Source organism: Schistocerca cancellata, chromosome 6, assembly GCF_023864275.1.
Source record: "Schistocerca cancellata isolate TAMUIC-IGC-003103 chromosome 6, iqSchCanc2.1, whole genome shotgun sequence".
NCBI lineage: Eukaryota > Metazoa > Arthropoda > Insecta > Orthoptera > Acrididae > Schistocerca > Schistocerca cancellata.
Genome location: NC_064631.1, coordinates 321663561 through 321682440, shown reverse-complemented (window position 1 = coordinate 321682440; position 18880 = coordinate 321663561).

Genomic DNA, 18880 nt, shown 5'->3' with positions numbered 1-18880 from the left:
AAACCTTCAAGGGAAATTTTGTAATAACTCCGGAAATTGGTCAGTTGGAAGATGAGAAACGAATGAACAAATCTCCAGGACCACACACGTAGACTAACAACAATGGAAATCCTAAGGAACACTTAAATTTATTTTGATGTTTACTGTTTGTCATATGCCTCTGCAACTTCTAAGTGAATTTCATACCTTTATAATATTCGTTACGGCGACGAGTGAGGCGTTACATAAGTGATAGCTGCGCGGGATTAGCCGAGCGGTCTCAGGCACTGTAGTCATAGACTGTGCGGGTGGTCCCGGCGGAGGTTCGAGTCCTCCCTCAGGCATGGGTGTGTGTGTTTGTCCTTAGGATGATTTAGGTTAAGTAGTGTGTAAGCTTAGGGACTGATGACCTTAGCAGTTAAGTCCCATAAGATTTCACAAACATTTGATTTTTGAAATAAGGAGCGAGAGTGTGTTACACAGGATGGGTCCGAAAAAAAGTACTGAAAGTAAGAGGAGGAAGATGGCTAGCACAATGGTCGAGAAGAGAATGCAGTAGAAGGAATGAGGTGTGTCATTGTTGTCTAGGGATAGTGTCTTAGACCAGCAAAAGACCTGGAAACGGTCACAGACGAAGTGAAGGAATATTGCTCTCTGCTATAGTGAAAGGAAAATTAAGGGAGATGGACGAAGTAAGGAAGATATAAGATGCTGAATCTCACAGGCAAAGAAGGTAATCCTGGCAAAAAACCGTCTGCCAATGCGAACAACTGCCTTAATTTGAGGAGTATATGTCTGGCAGTGCACGTTTGGGGCTCAGCATTATGTGGTAGCGAGCTATTGACCTTGAGCAAACAGGAAGAGAAGAGAATCCAAGCATATGGGATTAGAGATATAGAAACATGTTGAGCACAAGATGGAATAATAAGACAAGAAATGAGGTGGTTGTTCACTGAATGGGCGAAGAGAAGAACTCGTGAGAACGTTGACAAGAAGAACGGACAGTATGAAAAGACGTCTATTAAGACGTCAAGGTAATACTCTCTGGTACTTGAGGGAGCTTCCCTTTGGGGAAGACTAGGATTAGAGTATATCCAACAACTGATGGAGGCCGCTGTGTGCCGGAGCTACTCTAAAATGATGAGGTTGGCACACGAAAAGAAGTTGTGGCGGGCCGCGTCAGGCTAATCAAAGGACTGATAAAAAAAAAAAGAAATAAATGGAATAGTGGCTGGGAAGATCAGTTTGACTGCTCCGTATTAATGTTTAAGCTCCGTGCAGTCTGTGCCGTTTTTTCCTATAATCACAGCTTTCTCAATAATGAGGTGTTGCTGGACGCAAGGGTGAGCGTACGTGATGCATCAGCGCTGGAAGAGAGTAGAGCATTTCGTTTGATGCCGTGCACCGCTTTAAGGATAGCGCGGCTTGTTTAATCAGTGCAGCTGCTACAGCGATTGGCCGGTGAAAGACGCGCCCGCGGAGGCAGGGGCGGCGTCTGCGTGTCCGGCGGTGGTCCTCCCCCTCAAACCCCACCCCCTGCACCCCTTCACAGCAACCATTGCTCTCTGTCTTATTTCCCCAGACACTGCCCTCTTTCAGTGCCCTCGCCGCGGCTGTGATCTCGCAGCCGCGCTCTGTCACTAGGGACACGAGAGCAAAAACAGATTTCCAATTAAACGTCAAAGGCGGCGGCGCCGTCGGTAATTAAAGTAGGATCGGTGCGCCGGAATTTCATCATCCTTGGCTGAGCCGGCGTGGCCGCGCGCCACCCCGCCAGCTCTCTGACACGCCATTCACGGCGCCGCTCTGCTGACGTCACAGCGCGCCTTACTTCATAGGCGATATGATATTTCGCACGTGGCGTCCGCTCTCGAGGAGATGCATTTAGTTGCTCCGTTTTCGAGCAGTCCTACTATTCTGTGAACGCGACACTCGATTCAGTAACACCTCATTACACATTTTTCATACAAATCACGTAAATCCTCCGCACTCGCCACCGACAGCGCTCTGTATAATATGCGAGTATAAGTTTTAAAAAAGCAATCCTTCCAATGAGAATAAGTAAATGGAGACATATGGAATAAATCGGAATAAATGGTCGTTTGAAACAACTTTCATATACAAAGAGCCCTTGCAATGAAAAAGAAAGTAATTAATGATCAAATCAGCATAAGCAGTAGCTCATTAAGGGGGGTAGGACGTCAAACGGGCCGAATTGGAGCAGGAGAGGCACCACAGGACATTTTATTTTCTACTGTCTATACTTTTACAAATAAATTCATAAAACTATGTCAGCATGACCAGGAAGGATTCGGGATTCACACTCATAGCAGTGGAAGTTCAGAAACATAAGAAAATAAAATTTTTTACGTGTGAATTTTCATCATTTTTTCACTTGCTATCGGCTGCATTTGTTGCTATAGGTACATTTTTCTTCACAAGTAAAAGAGTTTCTTTGACGAATTTTGCACAGCATACAAACAATAGTTACTAGTGTATGAAACTCTAGAATTTTCCAAATCTATTAAAAACTGTGGTAAAAATTTATATAACTACAAAATTTGATTTTTTTCTAAACATAAAGTTTAAAATTTAACATCTCATTCATTTTTTGATAAATTAAATAGATTCCAGAGTTTCATACATCTGTAAGTATGGTTTGTATGCTGAGCAAAATTCATCGAACAGTCTCTCTTAGTTATGAAGAAAAGTGTACCTATAGCAACAAATGCAGCCAATAGTAACTGCAAAAATGATGAAATTTCACATGTAAAAAGAATTATTTTGTTATGTTTTTGAACTTCCGCTTCTAAGAGTGTGAATCTTGAATCCTTCCTGGTCATGCTGACAAATTTTTACGAATTTACTTCTAAAAGTATAGACAGTGGAAATTAAAATGTCCTGTGGTGCCTCTGCCGCTCCAAGTCGGCCCGTTTGACATCCTACCCCCCTTAATCATGTTAGCCACTAAAACAATAGCACACAGAAATATTAAACATAACCAGACTAAATAATTAATGAATTTTCATTCCCTCCCCTCCCCTGTCTTTCAGTCTGTCTTTCTCACTCTCTCTCTTACACACACACACACACACACACACACACACACACACAAACACGCAACTAACTATCCGTTCACACAGAGGACAACTCATTTACACACTAAAAAATACACGCTAACATACAAAACAAATGAAAAATATAAAACCACGTGCACAACGTAAACAAAAGACGAAATACAGAAACACAACGATAGTTGGCAGCACTACAGACTGTAAACACACACAGGTTGATCAGACAATGAGAAGTTCAAGGAAAATTTTGTAATAACTTCGGAAATTGGACTGCTGGAAAATGAGGAACGAGTGAACACATCTCCAGGACCTCATACACGTGGACCACCAACACTGCCAATCGAAAGGAACACCAAACGATGATTCAACCTCACGAAAAGTGTGCTACAAAAGTTGTTTCTAGTCTGAAAAACAAGAACAAGACATTAGTAAACGTAGCACAGCAATATATTTGCAACTACTTCATAATGAATTTGTTGTATGAGCCGTGACGAGCTGGCGCCAGTGCTGTTTTGTTCGTGTATCGTTGAGATCGAGTGTGGTTGAGCTACATTATCTTTGCTTTTGCGTGTCTTATCTTCCGGGTTGGCGGGCGAAGCGAGTGGGTTGTTAGCCTACGACGGGTAGACCTGGAGATATGATGACATTCGCGGGGAGACGAGTGTCAACGGCTGCCGAACGAGCGTGATGACTGTTACACGTTGTGGTGTGAAAGCGGTTGGGCGTTTTGCCGACATAGGCAGCTTGGAGATACAAGTTCTGTGATTTAGCTGAGAGCAAAATTTGAAGGGAAGCGGTGAAGCTGTGGAACCTGCCCCCTCGTATTGTGTACCTGGTATAGAGTAAGTCATCTTGATTGTTTGTTCACCGACGCACACAGAGATTGTAAACTTTATTATTATGATGAGACTTTCATACCCGAACCTTAAGACGAGGTGCAAGACTTCGGTTGGCCTAGTTAAATGGTGGCCGTATTTCAAAATTTTCTCAGAAGTTTTACTACTGCTTTGTGTCTCTTGTAATTAAATGATTTTATGTTGCCGTTTTTAAAGCCTCCAATCTATTAATGGAGTTGTCCATGTGTAACTGAATCAAAGGTTCTGCCAAGTGTTCCTACGTTTCAGAGTTATTGGAATGTCTTTGTGAATTTCGCAGGAACTTTTGATTGTGCCAGCACCTTGGCGGGGAGTGAAATGTCATCCGAGGTCTAGGCCTGACAGTGTTTAAGAACCCGGCCATTACCGGAGTTGTTTACATATCGCCTTCCAAACTTTAGTTTTTATCTTCCTTCCGACATATATATAGTATGTAACCTGTTTGTATATGAGCTTGTTTTCATAAATATTAGGGACTGGCAACTGGCTAAACCTTAAACTGCATAACATCTCCTGAGTTCCTTGTGCAGCTTTTTCTAGTAAATTTTTATTAACACGTCTGAGCACGTGAACATTTCTTTTATAAAGATCAGTGTTTCTGTTGTAGTTTTTTTATTTAAGTGGTTCTGTCATGTTATGTAATGGCATCTTAGCTTGGCACTAGTGTTCAAGTGTTATTAAGTCACCCTTTACCTGCAATTGTTCTCAGTATATTTATTTTGAGGAAAGTCCTATATGGGAGTTTGCAGTTCTCAAGTTGTGCAGTAACCCTGTTGTCTTCATTTGGAATTTTATGTCATAGACTGAGTACGTTAGTTTTCTGACTGTATCTGCAAAGTTTTATCTAGTGGCTCGTCCATAATTTGTAATTGTCAAGATTCTTTTAAAGGAGTAATGTCAATAAACAGTCTTAATTATAAATTGTGACTACCAACCATGATTCCGTCCCGCTTCCTCTTTTATGGTATTTAAGATAAGGTGTGTAAGTGTGGTACGATTAAGGAATCACGTATCATTGTGTATATGAAGCCAAGCATGTATTACAGGCTACTGAAGATGCTTCATAAATAAAAGAAGCGAAACTCTTAGAGCAAAAAACAAACTGCCTTTCTTTTAGTTGCATAGACTGAATTACCTCCACGAATAAAACAAAAACATTCGTATAGTAGACATCAGCCTCGATTAACCCTCCAGCGCCCTTCGTGATGAGAATAGAAAAGTTGGGTAATTGTACGCAGTGGATAATCGTACGGATTCAGTACTTGACGGTCGCGGTAAACTTAACGACGATGCTGAGGCTTTTGCCCTCTATATTTAAAAGGGGACGCACAAACGAGAACAAGAGTTTGTTAGTAGAGATTGTCAAAAGATCTGTGCGCGAAGCATACAAAAATTAACACCGTTACACCTTCGTAAAAGATGTGGCAAACACCACGAGAAAATTCTGGTCGTATGAAAAATCGCTAAGCGGCTGTAAGGCTTCCATTCAGTCCCTCGCTGAGCAGTGTGGTGTGGCACTTGAAGATAGCAAAACGAAAGCAGAAGTTTTAAATTTCACACTCAAGAAATCGTTCACGGAGGCGAACCGTACAGACATACTGTCATTTGACCATCGTACAGTCTCCCTTATGGACGACGTAGAAGTAAGCAAACCAGGAGTAGAGACCCAACTGAAAAATTTGAAAACAAAAAAATTACCAGGCCTGGACGGAAGTCCAGTTCGATTTTACAAAGAGTTCTCTACGGAACTGGTCCCTTACCTAGTTTGCATTTATAGTGAATCTCTCGCCCAACACAAAGTCCCAAGGGACTGGAAAAAAGCGCTGGTGACTGCAGTATATAAGAAAGGTAAAAGAAAGGACCCGAAAAGTTACAGACCAACATCCGCAACTTCTGTTTGCTGCAGAATCCTTGAACACCCTCTCCGTTCGAATATAATAAACTTTCTTGGGGCTAAGGAGATTATGTCCAGGAATCAGCTTGGTTTTAGAAAGCATCGCTCGTGCAAAATTCATCTTGCACTTTTCTCACATGATGTACTGAAAATTACGGATGAACGGCAACAGGGAGATTCCACATTTCTGAATTTACGGAAAGCATTTGACATTGTGCGCCACTGCAAGCTGTTAACGGAGGTACTAGCATATGGAATAAGTTCACAGATAAGTGAGTGGCTCGAAGACTTCATAAATAATAGAAGTCAGTATGTTTTCCTCGATGGCGAGTGTTCATCAGAGACATTGGTACAGTCAGGAGTGCCCCAGGGAATTGTGATAGGACAGCTGTGGTTCTCTACGTAAATGATTTGGCGGACAAAGTCTGCAGCAGTCAGCGGTTATTTCCTAATGATGCCTGGCGTACGGTAAAGTGTCGAAGATGAGTGCCTGAAGGAAAATACAATATGACTTAGGCAAAATTTCTAGTTGGTGTGACGATTGGCAGATAGCCCTAAATGTGGAAAAATCTAAGTTAATGCGGATGAGTAGGGAGAACAAATCTGTAATGTTAGGATACAGCATTTCTAGTGTCCAGCTTGACACAGTCAAGTCGTTTAAATATCTGGGCATAACTTTGCAAAGCGATGTGAGGTGGAACGAGCGTGTGAAAACTGTGGCAGGAAAGGCGAATGCTCGACCTTGTTTACTGGGAGAATTTTAGGAAAGAGAAGTTCGCCTGTAAAAGAGGCCGCATATAGGACGCGGGTGCGACCTATTCTTGAGTACTGTTCGAGTGTTTGGGATCCGTACCAGGTCGGATTGAAGAAAGACATCGAAGAAATTCATGGGAGGGCTGCAGGATTTGTCACCGATAGGTTCGAACGTAAGTATTACGGAGATGCTTCGGGAACCCAATGGGAATCCCTAGAGGAAAGGCTGCGTTCCTTTCGGGAAATAATACTGAGAAAATTTTGAGAAACGTTGTTGAAACTAATTGACAAACGATTCTGCTGCCGCCAACATACATCGAACGTATAGACCATGAAGATAAGGTACGAGAAATTAGGGATCATACGGAGACATACAGAAAGTCGTTTATCCCTCGCTCTATTTGCGAGTGAAGAGGAGGGGAAACGACAAGTAGTCGTACAAGGTATTCACCACCACTCACCTTGTGGTGGCTTGCGGAGTATCTATATTGGTGTAGATGTAGACGTAGATGCGACTACTTGTGTAATTCAGGGATCAACGTCTTGGCCGCATAAGCAATTGGCTGTTTTGAGCTGTTGTTATTCCTGTGCACCAAAACCGCCTTGGTGCCGTAGGCAGATGGGTCAGTCGCCAGAATCAGCGAAATTAAGAAAACGGAACACCTACAGCCGTCGTTACAATGTCACTTACTATATGGCTACTAGTTGAGGTGTTTCAATGCACATTCTTCAGGCCTTAGCTGATGCTAAAGGAGTTAACACCATCCGTATGCACACTGCATCAGTGGTCGACATCTACAACTGGTTTATTCAAACTATCTGTAAACGCGATGTTGTCTCTACAGCCTTCAACTATCAACTATGAGTTGATAGTTGATGGTTGTGCAGCGGACGGGTGAATTTTTATCCTTGTTATTTTAGTGTTAGTAGGTGCAAAAGGATAGAGGACAATGACTGAAATGGGAAATCTAGAAACACTCATTCTGTATGATCTTATATTCAAATACTTAAAAACATTGGCCAAACCGTAAGACGCGAACTGTTTTGAACTAATAAGTTATCTACGCGAACTCTGTTCTTTAATGAAGAAGTAATAATGGCCTAAACACGATAAGCAATATGCCGAACACTTTGAAATAGCAGTATTTCTTTACTAAAGTAATATGTTTGGAAACAAAGAGAGTTCCTGGTCAGTTCTTTCTTTACTGCAAAAATACTTCGTTAACGAACAAATACGAAATTTAGAGACGATGAATGCGATTATGTTACCTCATATACACCTAACTGCACACTTGAAGTACGGTTATTCGAAACCTTACGTGCCTTCATCACGAACTTTACCTCACAAGAATTCATTATTAGTGGTTCACGTTGTAATAAAAAGCATAGCTTGCAAAGCTGCGTAGTCGAATGCACTTGCACGTAACGCAACAACGGTAACTTACTTTCATTATTTTGATGTTTACTGTTTGTCATAAGGTTCTGTAACGTCTAATAAATTCCAGACCTTTCTACTATTCGTGACGTCAAAGAGCGAGGCGTTACATAAGTGACATGAAGTTGAGAAAGGAGTCTAAGTTGGGAATGGTCAGGGTAATATAGAGCTAGAGGGGGAGAAATGTACGTACGATGAGCGTTCAATAAGTAATGCCTAATTTTTCTGAAAGCAGGTTAGTTTTATTCAGGATTCCAATACAGTATATTACTATACTATATTATTCCTCACTCTTTTGGCTGCAAAATCCAATTTTGAACGCCACTTCCGTTCAATGCTATGCCTTTACGCTTCCTAACTGTGAGGGGCTGTATGCCTGCATGGCACGACTCTACTGGTCGACGTCAGAGCCAACGTCTTGCTGTATCAATAAACACATCATCCACGTACGGCTTCCCGCGTAGTGCATCTTTCACTGGACCAAACAGGTGGAAGTCGGAAGGTGCGAGATCCAGGCTGTAAGGTCGATGAGGAAGAACAATTCAGTGAAGTTCTCTGAGCTGCTTTCGTGAGATCAGGCTTGTGTGAGGCCTTGCATTGTCATGGGGATGGAGAAGATCGTCTGCATGTCTGTGTCGACAAATACACTAAGTCGTTTCTTCAGTTTCCTGGTAGCAGACCAGCTGCTTGCTGTCGGCTTGCGCGCCGAACATCGGACAGGTTTGCGCAATGATGACAGAAGCCTCGCTCAAAGACTGACCGTGCTTATGTTCACTGCTAGGTCCGTAGACATTCCACAAGCGCTGATGAATATCTGCGATGCTCTGGGTTTCCACAAAGATGAACTTAAGGACAGCTTTCTGCTTGGAACGCACCGCCGGACTATGTGGCCGACCGGTTCTAGGCGCTACAGTCTGGAACCGCGCGACCGCTGCGGTCGCAGATTCGAATTCTATCTCGGGCATGGATGTGTGTGATGTCCTTAAGTTAGTTAGGTTTAAGTAGTTCTAAGTTCTAGGGGACTGATGACTTCAGATGTTAAGTCCCATAGTGCTCGGAGCCATTTGAACCATTTGGAACGCACCTCCGTTGCAGACGCCAATTTGAAGGCTATATTTAGCGCCGCTACCTATCGGAACTTCATGAAACTATAGGACAAAGATGTCCAACCCGTACATGTGGCCCCAGAAGTGAGCATCTATCATACGATCAGTAATAAAGAAAGGTCCTTAAAATTTTGTTGATGTAAACTAAACTCCATCCAACTGGCCGTGAAGGCCCAAAGGTACTGACGGACTGCCGTGTCATCCTCAGTTCATCGTCAATGGATCCGGATATGGAGGGGCATGAGGTCAGCACACCGCCCTCCCGCCCATATGTTAGTTTCCGTGACCGGAGCCGCTACTTCTCAATCAAGTAGCTCCTCAGTTTTCCTCTTAAGGGCTGAGTGCACCCTGATTACCAACAGCGCTCTGCAGGCCGGATGGTCACCCATCAAAGTGCTAGCCCAGTCCAACAGCGCTTATGTTCTGTGATGTGACGGGAACCTGTGTTATCATTGCCGTAAGGCCGTTGGCGTGTTCATGTAAAGTTATAATAAATTAATATGTTCAGTATGAAGCTCCCGCCACACGAGTCTCTCACTGGTAAATCAACTTTGGGTACTATACTGAAGCTCTAATGCACTGCAGCTTTACGTCGACCTGACCCTACAATACGAATCCAGTTAGGCATGGCAGGAAACCCAGTGCCAAAGAGAATACCAGTGCAGCTAACACCTCTAAGAAATTAGTATCACAGAACATAGCCTAGAATACGGTATTGTGACTTTACAGTTTTCCAATGCTCATTTCGCGACATTCCAGTTTTATCGATTAAAAAACTGCCATAATTTTAAAAAAAAGCATATCAACAGCTGAAACTATGCCAATGAAACCAGGCGACATTAACTTTTCTGTGAGAGTTTGGGCGGATTTTTAGTAAACTGAAGCCTGCTCGAGCAGTCATATGAAAATCTGTTCATGGCACTGTATTGCGAAACACATTTGATATGCAAGTAAATGTGCTGAAACTGCGAATATTTGTGCAGGAAGTTATTTACGGTATGTAAAGATACACAACAATTCTTTACCCAGGCTGCTTTTCATATTTTGAGTGTTTGTAGTCTGGAACATCCTTTGACGTGTAGAGGGGGCTGAGCAGATAATACGAGTATTTTGAAGTGGGACCCATGTTCGAAAGCGTACCGTACGCGTTACAACCATTTGAAAACGTGTTGGTAACGCGACCACTTATACAAGTAATTTCTTAGGCGCACTCATCAATAACTAGAGAATAAAGGAAACTTAATTACTTTTCAAAAATACTGTCGTTTACGGTTAAACAATTATTGTCCTTTTCAAAGGAGGTACAGCACTCTGATCACCTGCAAGTGAAGTTCGACGAGCCCGCCCGGTTGAAAAGCACTGCTTCCTTGGAGGGAAGGAGTGCCGGTCCCCGGCACGAATCCTCACGGCGGATTAGTGTCGAGGTCCGATGCGCCAGCCAGTCTGTGGATGGCTTTTAAGGCGGGTTTCCATCTGCATTGGTGAATGCGGGCTGGTTCCCATTATTCCGCCTCAGTTACACTATGTCGGCGATTGCTGCGCAAACACTTTCTCCACGTACGCATACACAATAATTACTCTACCACGCAAACATTGGGGATTACTCTCGTCTGGTGTGTGACGTTCCCCCCACTGGGGGCCGAGCCGCACAATAATCCTGGCTTCCGTGTGGGGTGGCGTTGAAGTGAGTGGACTGCTGCAGCCTCTTGTGGGATTGTGTACCACTGAGGGATACGGAGGGGACGAAGCCTCTCCGTCGTTTCTACGTCCCCAGTTCCATACAATACAATAAAAAAAGTTCGACTTGGTGACCACAAAGTTCCGCACACACATTTTACCCACGAATGATGGCGTTATTTCAACGTGATGCAGTACGGCATCCTCCAATTCGGGTGCCCGACGTCTCTTTGGAGCAACACAGTCACGCTTGCTAAGGTGAAGGCACCGCCTTCTCGAAGCGGTTGCGTATTTGTGGCGAAAAGGGTATGCGATGGAGTCAAACGTGGATAGCCATCTTGATAAAGGCAACGAGCAGTTCTTCTGTTACCGTGAGCCTCGCCATACAGAAGGATCATGTAGGTGTACTCTGCAAATGTTTATTCAACCATGTTGCCCTAACATTCAAAGACACGTGGATGAGGCTCAAACCAGGCCAGAGACGTAGGACACAGGACAAATAATCAGCTAATCCAAAATAAGTGCTTCCCCACCCTGAACACCCTGTTACATACTTATCTAACATGTTTTCAAACGATTGTATCATGGGAACGATACGTTTCCGGACATGGGGTGCTGTTCGAAATATTGTCTACTCAGTCCCTCTACAAGTTCAGAAGCCTGTGAGGGGATTTTCAGAACCTCCTGTATAATTTCAGATACTGCATATACGAGGGCTATCCACAAAGTACATTACGTTTTGGAATTAAAAATAAATAAATTATTGGAAATTTTTTTATTATATACAGATGAAAGCCACACTTAAATACTACTTTTCTACATAGTTGCCATTTAAATTAAGGCACTTATCGTAGCGATCGACGAGCTTGGAAATTCCTTCGTCATAAAATTCGGCCGTCTGCGCCTTCAACCACGTGGTTACCTCTTTTGGGACAGAAAAGATGATTTTTGTGGATTTCCTGGAAAGAGGCACTACAATAAACTCTCAAAGATATTGCCAAACTCTGCACAACCTCAGAAGAGCAATACAAAACAAGCGCAGGGGAAAGTTAGGCTCAAAGATCTTGCTGATTCACGACAACTCCCGGGCCCACACGGCAAATGCCACTCGTGAAGTTCTCGAATCTTTTAAGTGGGAGTTGTTTCCTCATCCACCGTACAGTCCCGACCTGGCACCGAGCGACTTCCACTTATTCCCAGCAATGAAGAAGTGGTTGGCTATGCAGCGTTTTGATGACGACGCACAGCTTCAAGAAGAGGTAACCACATGGTTGAATGCGCAGGCGGCCGAATTTTACGACGAAGGAATTTCCAAGCTCGTCCATCGCTACGATAAGTGCCTTAATTTAAATGGCAACTATATAGAAAAGTAGTATTTAAGTGTGGCTTTCATCCGTATATAATTAAAAAAATTTCCAGTACTTTATTTATTTTTAATTCCAAAACGTACTATACTTTGTGGATAGCCCTCGTATTATTACTTCGAGTCGGGGGACCGTGGTCCACATTGTCAGATCAGCGAATTACAAACGACGAATGTAATCAACACTTATGAGTCAAAATATTGTGACCACTTGTAAAATAATGCGTTGCGACTTCCAGCACAATAGCGTTATGGTTCATGTTTGGAGCGCACTACGGTAGCGAGTCTGTACGACAAGGTTTTCAACAAGTACTTGGAAGGTTTGTGGAAGTGCGTGGCATCAGGTGTCTAAGCACAGACCTCGCACGTTTCACAAATTACGGGCCAGTGGTTTGTGCGGGAGGATAGTTTGCTCTCGATAGGATACCGATTTTGTTCCAGAGGTTCAGACCAGATGAATTTGGTGGCATGAGTGAGCAAGCCCCCGAACTCAACGTTATTTGATGATGCGTGGGCGCCACAGACCATGTTGTCTGATCGCTGTTTCATCGTCTTTCAGTCACTCTGTGTAGATGGTCACGATAGTAATACTCGAACAGACGAGCAGATTCTCCGTTTCCTCGACTCATGTTTCCATGCGGCGAGCTGTAACCACCCATCCTTTGACGAAACCGCCTCCGTGGTGAATTTCCTCATTTACAGCCCGTATCGACGTTAGTGTAATTCCCCATTTGTCGCCGTCCTGATTATACAGAGCGTCCCATGAAGAGTGGTGTATATTCGGGGCACGTGATAGGAACGATTATTCGAAGCAAAAAATTCTAGTAACCATGAACTCTAAAATCCGTACCTTAGTATCTCAGAGCACTTCTTCATCTTTGACACCGTGAAACAAATCTCTTCTACTTCAAATTGTTTTCTTTCAGTATTTCAAGAGGTAGTAGTACGGATAAAAACAAGAGATAAAATGTCCGGCGAACGAGAGTGTCGAAATGCATATCTTCGCTACTGTGAAAGACACTACGGAACAAGTGGCCTTAGCTCTTAACGTATGCATTTCAGCTCCAAGGTTCACATGACAAATTTTTCTTGTTTCGGTTTACAGGTACGCATTTTAAAACACATGTTTAGTAGGTTTTTTGATTCGAATGATGGTTCCTGTCATGCTGTTGTTGTCGTCTTCAGTCCAGAGACTGGTTTGATGCAGTTCTCGATGCTATTCTATCCTGTGCTTCTTAATTTCCCAGTACCTACTGCAACCTACATCCTTCTGAATCTGTTTAGTGTATTCATCTCTTGGTCTACCACTACGGTTTTTTACCCTCCACGCTGCCCTCAGACACTAAATTGGTGATCCCTTGATGCCTCAGAACATGTCCTACCAATCGAACCCTTCTTTTAGTCAAGGTATGCCACAAATTTCTCTTCTCCCTAATTCTATTCAATACCTCCTCATTAGTTATGTGATCTACCCCACTAATCTTCAGCATTCTTCTGTAGCACTACATTTCGAAAACTTCTATTCTCTTCTTGTCCAGACTATTTATCGTCCACGTTTCACTTCCGTACAGGGCCACACTCCATAGAAATACTTTCAGAAACGACTTCCTGACACTGAAATCTAAACTCGATGTTAACGAACTTCTCTTCTTCAGAAACACTTTCCTCGCCATTGTCAGTCTACATTATAAATCCTCTCTACTTCGACCATCATCAGTCATTGTGCTCCCCAAATAGCAAAACACATTTACTATTTTAAGAGTTTCATTTCCTAATCTAATACCCTCAGCATTACCCGATTTAGTTAGACTACATTCCATTATCCTCGTTGCTTATGTTGATGTTCATCTTATACCCTCCTTTCAAGACACTGTCCATTCCGTTCAGCTGCTTTTTCAGGTCCTTTGCTGTCTCTGACAGAAATACAATGTCATCAGCGAACCTCAAAGTTTTTATTTCTTCTCCATGGATTTTAATTCCCACTCCGAATTTTTCTTTTGTTTCCTTTACTGCTTGCTCAATATACAGATTGAATAACACCGGGGAGAGGCTACAACCCTGTCTCACTCCCATCCCAACCACTGCTTCCCTTTCATGTCCCTCAACTCTTATAACTGCCATTTGGTTTCTATACAAATTGTAAATAGCCTTTCGATCCCTGTATTTTACCCCTGCCACCTTCAGAATTTGAAAGAGAGTATTCCTGTCGACATGGTCAAAAGCATTATCTAAGTCTACAAATGATAGAAACGGTGGTTTTCCTTTCTTTAATCTATTTTCTAAGATTAGTCGTAGAGTCAGTATTGCCTCACGCGTTCCAACATTTCTACGGAAATCAAACCGATCTTCCCCGAGGCCGGCTTCTATCAGTTTTTCCATTCGTCTGTAAAGAATTCGTGTTAGTATTTTGCAGCCGTGGCTTATGAAACTGATAGTTCGGTAATTTTCAAATCTGTCAACACCTGCTTTTTTCGGGATTGGAATTATTAAATTATTCTTGAAGTCTGACGGTATTTCTTCTGTCTCATACATCTTGCTCACAAGATGGTAGAGTTTTGTCAGGGCTGACTCTCCCAAGGCTATCAGTAGTTCTAATGGAATCTTGCTTACTCCCAGGGCCTTGTTTCGGCGTAGGTCTTTCAGTGCTCTGTCAAACTCTTCACGCAGTATCATATCTCCCATTTCATCTTCATCTACATCCTCTTCCATTTCCATAATATTGTCCTCAAGTACATCACCCTTATACAGACCTTCCATATATTCCTTCCACCTTTCTGCTTTCTCTTCTTTGCTTAGGACTGGGTTTCCATCTTAGCTCTTGATAATCATACAAGTGGTTCTCTTTTCTCCAAAAGTCTATTTAATTTTCCTGTAATCACTATCTATCGTACCCCTAGTGAGCCATGGCTCTACATCCTTGCATTTGTCCTGTAGCCATCCCTGCTCAGCCATTTTGCACTTCCTGTCGATCTCATTTTCGAGACGTTTGTATTCCTTTTTGCCTGCTAAATTTACTGCATTTTTATATTTTCTCCTTTCACCAATTAAATTCAATATATCTTCTGTTACCCAAGGATTTCTACTAGCCATCGTCTTGTTACCTGCTTGATTCTCTGCTGCCTTTACTATTTCGTCCCTCAAAGCTACCCATTCTTCTTCTACTGTATTTCTTTGCCCCATTCCTCTCAATCGTTCCCTAACGCTCTCCCTGAAAATCTCTACAACCTCTGGGTTAGTCAGTTTATCCAGGTCCCATCTCCTTAAATTCCCACCTTTTTGCTGTTTCTTCAGTTTTAATCTACAGTTCATAACGAAAGATTGTGGTCAGAGTCCACATCTGCCCCTGGAAATGTCTTACAATTTAAAACCTGGTCCCTAAATCTCTGTCTTGCCATTATATAATCTATCTGAAACAGTCAAGTATCTCCAGGCCTCTTCCATGTATACAACCTTCTTTTATGATTCTTGAACCAAGTGTTAGCTATGATTAAATTATGCTCTGTGCAAAATGCTACCAGGCGGCTTCCTCTTCCATTTCTTACCCCATTCCATATTCACCTACTACGTTTCCTTCCCTTCCATCTCTTCCTTTTCCTGTCATAACCATGAATATTTTTCTTAACACGTCCCGTGCGCGCAACGTGGCCAGGCGGCACAAAAGCTCGAGGTGAGCAATGGTTGTACCGTTTCGACTTTCCTCTCAAAACCAAATCCCTCGGCACCAATAGTTTTACTTATATCAGTTCCTATTTCTCTTCATAGGTTTCAGTTACCGTGTTCTGCACTGCTTCTACCGCGTGAATTCTTTTTCGTGCACTGTTTTGAAATCGTCCGTTACGTATGTTCTCTCTCTCCCTACCTCCCCCCACCCTCTCTCACTCTCTCTCTCTCTCTCTCTCTTTCTCACACACACACACACACACACACACACACACACACACACACACACAAATGCTCACGCACGCACACACGTCCACATTCGCATACACACACACGACATACGCACACCACACTCCTATGTTTGTGGTACTGGATATCATTGACCATATTCGCGACTACCAATTTCCCTTCGCCGTTGCTCCACGGCAGTCTCTGCCAATTACAGTGCGGTCGTTACGGCACCAGTCGGACGCTGACAGTCCATCGATGCAATTGTTGCCGTAGCCAATTTGGCTGCAGTCCCAGCGCGAGGCTCCCGAATGGCTCTGCTGCCACGTGCTCCGTGCCGACAGCGCAGTGGTGGGCCTGCGTGTTTCTCTAAGCTACAGCGCTTTCCAACGTATTTTGTCGTTAAAACGCTTAAATGTGCTTCACCTGTTGCAGAAGCCCATATCTCCCCCCAAAACCATTGGATGTATTTCATTTAAATATGGTACATATATCACTATCGGTAAAAGAAATAGCCCATTGGTGTGTGGGTGAGGGTGAAAACAGGTTGACTTGAGGTTTGACATGCCAGAGAGAAGGGGAGGATGACAGGGACTGAGAGAGGGGGAAGGAAGATATGCTCAGGGAAATGTGGGACAAGAAAATGGACAGAAAGAGGGGGAGGAGAAGAGGAACAGAAAGGAAGGGAGGAAGAAGAGGTGGACAGAGAGATGGGGAAGGAGGAGGTCGACAGAGAGTGGAGAGAAGATGGACGAAGAGAGGCACAGTTGAGGATGGAAAGAAGCAAGTGGGAGGAAGGGAGGGAGTTGGAACCAAGTGCAGAGGTGTAATGGGCAGGTGGAAAGCCAAGAGGTTGTGAGGTGGAAAGTCGAAGTAAGATATTCCAATTACCACTCAAGATGAGGATGAGAAGTGAGAGACCTGTGAAAATGTTCGAATGGACCTTTTGGTGTTCGTTTCTTGTACGTATGTGAACTGGAATACTTTAAAAGTATGAAACGCAATTTGTCTACTATTTCAGTTGCTCATTGCGTCAATCAAGCCACGAGAATGAGCGAGTATATTCGTTTACTTGTTTATGGACCAATGACCATGCAACACTGCTCAATATCATAGGCAAATTTTACATTTACGAGGTAGCTACGCAAAATAGCGGAGAATAAGATATACAGGCATATGCAATACACACGGTGAAACAGAACTCCACTGAGAAACTTTCCGAGGTTTTTCGGGAATGCGTTCTGAATACTTTTCGTATAAAGGATCCACTGTCTCCGGCGGCTCGTTGCAGAGCAATAATGTAATTACAGTTTATTCGGTTTCTTACCGCAATCACAGTTGTGTCTATGTAAATAACGTCACAGCAGGGAAAGTACTTCACAGCAATGATGTGGCGTGCAGTATGCAATCACAGAGTAATGGAGCAAACTGAGTATTTTCATGTGGTTGACGTCGCTGCGGGAACTGTTCGGTATTGCGTCGCTCTCCGTACTGCATTCATTGAATTCATGAGCGAGGTGCTCATCCGCCAACTCTTGATGAGAAAAACTATTCGTACCGCCGTGTATCGGTGTTAACGTATAACGAACGTTGCAGAAAAAACGAACCTTTGACAAAATCGAGCAGTAACGAATGCAAGTTCGAGGGCGAAGAACAAAGTTGGCAATACTGTTTTCAACAGCAAGCACCACTTAAAGCCTACTGATTGCCATCTAAAAGATCGTCAGTTTTCTTTTCCATTCTTTTGTATATTATTCTTGTCTACAACTTGGTTGAAGGGTTGTTAAGCTGACTGAGCGATAATCCCCGTACTTGTCGGCTCTTGCTATCTTTGGAAGTGTGTGGTAGATGTTTTCTCCGAAAGTCTGATGTTATATCTCTAGTCTCATACATCCTACACAATAAAGTGAGTAGACATTTTGTTGCGGCTTTCCCCACTGATTTTAGAAATTCCGATGGAACGTTATCTATATTTTCTACCTTATTTGATCTTAAGTCGTACAAAGCCCTTTTAATTTCTGATTCTAACAGAGGATACCCTGTCTTTGCCCTGTCGATTCTTGTTTCTTCTATCATGTCATCACATAAGTCCACACCGTCATAGACACCTTCTATGTGCTCTTAGCACCAAACCCCTCTCTCCTCTGCGTTTAACAATGTCATTCCTATTGCACTGTTAATGTTACCACCCTGCCTTTTAATTTCGCCAGTTATTTTGATCTTTCTGTATGGTGAGTTAGTCCCTCCACACAATCAATTCTACTTCGATTTCTCCAATTTTTTTCATGCAGCCACTTTGCATTAACTTCACTGCACTTCCTAGTTACTTCATTCCTAAGTGACTCGTATTTTTCTGTTCCTGAATTTCTCAGAACATGTCATATACAAATAAAAATGGAATGTGTGTCCAATAACAACGCATCACAGAATGACAAGTCGGAAAAGTCAGAGCACTAAATACAGCCTTATAAACAGGGATATTCGTATTGTCGTAGATACGACGGTGCCTCTTCATCAGCAATACTGCGTCACAGGCAGCCGGCCGTGCAACAAATCGGCAGTTCCCACTCAGTCGATTAAGTTCGACAACTGCCTTTGCACAAACACTTGCAGGTACAAATGCTAAATGTAGGACACTGGGCTACACCATAACTATCGGACGCTATATGGAGATACGGATGACTGCCTTAAGTACGTCATGATTGATACTTTAACTGGAGTTACCGTTTCTCATCGTCGCACGACGGGCCAGAATCCCGAAAACCTCGTGCAAATATCAAAATATACTAAAAGATGGCCAAGAAATGGGGATAATGGGATTTCTGAACTTTTTGTT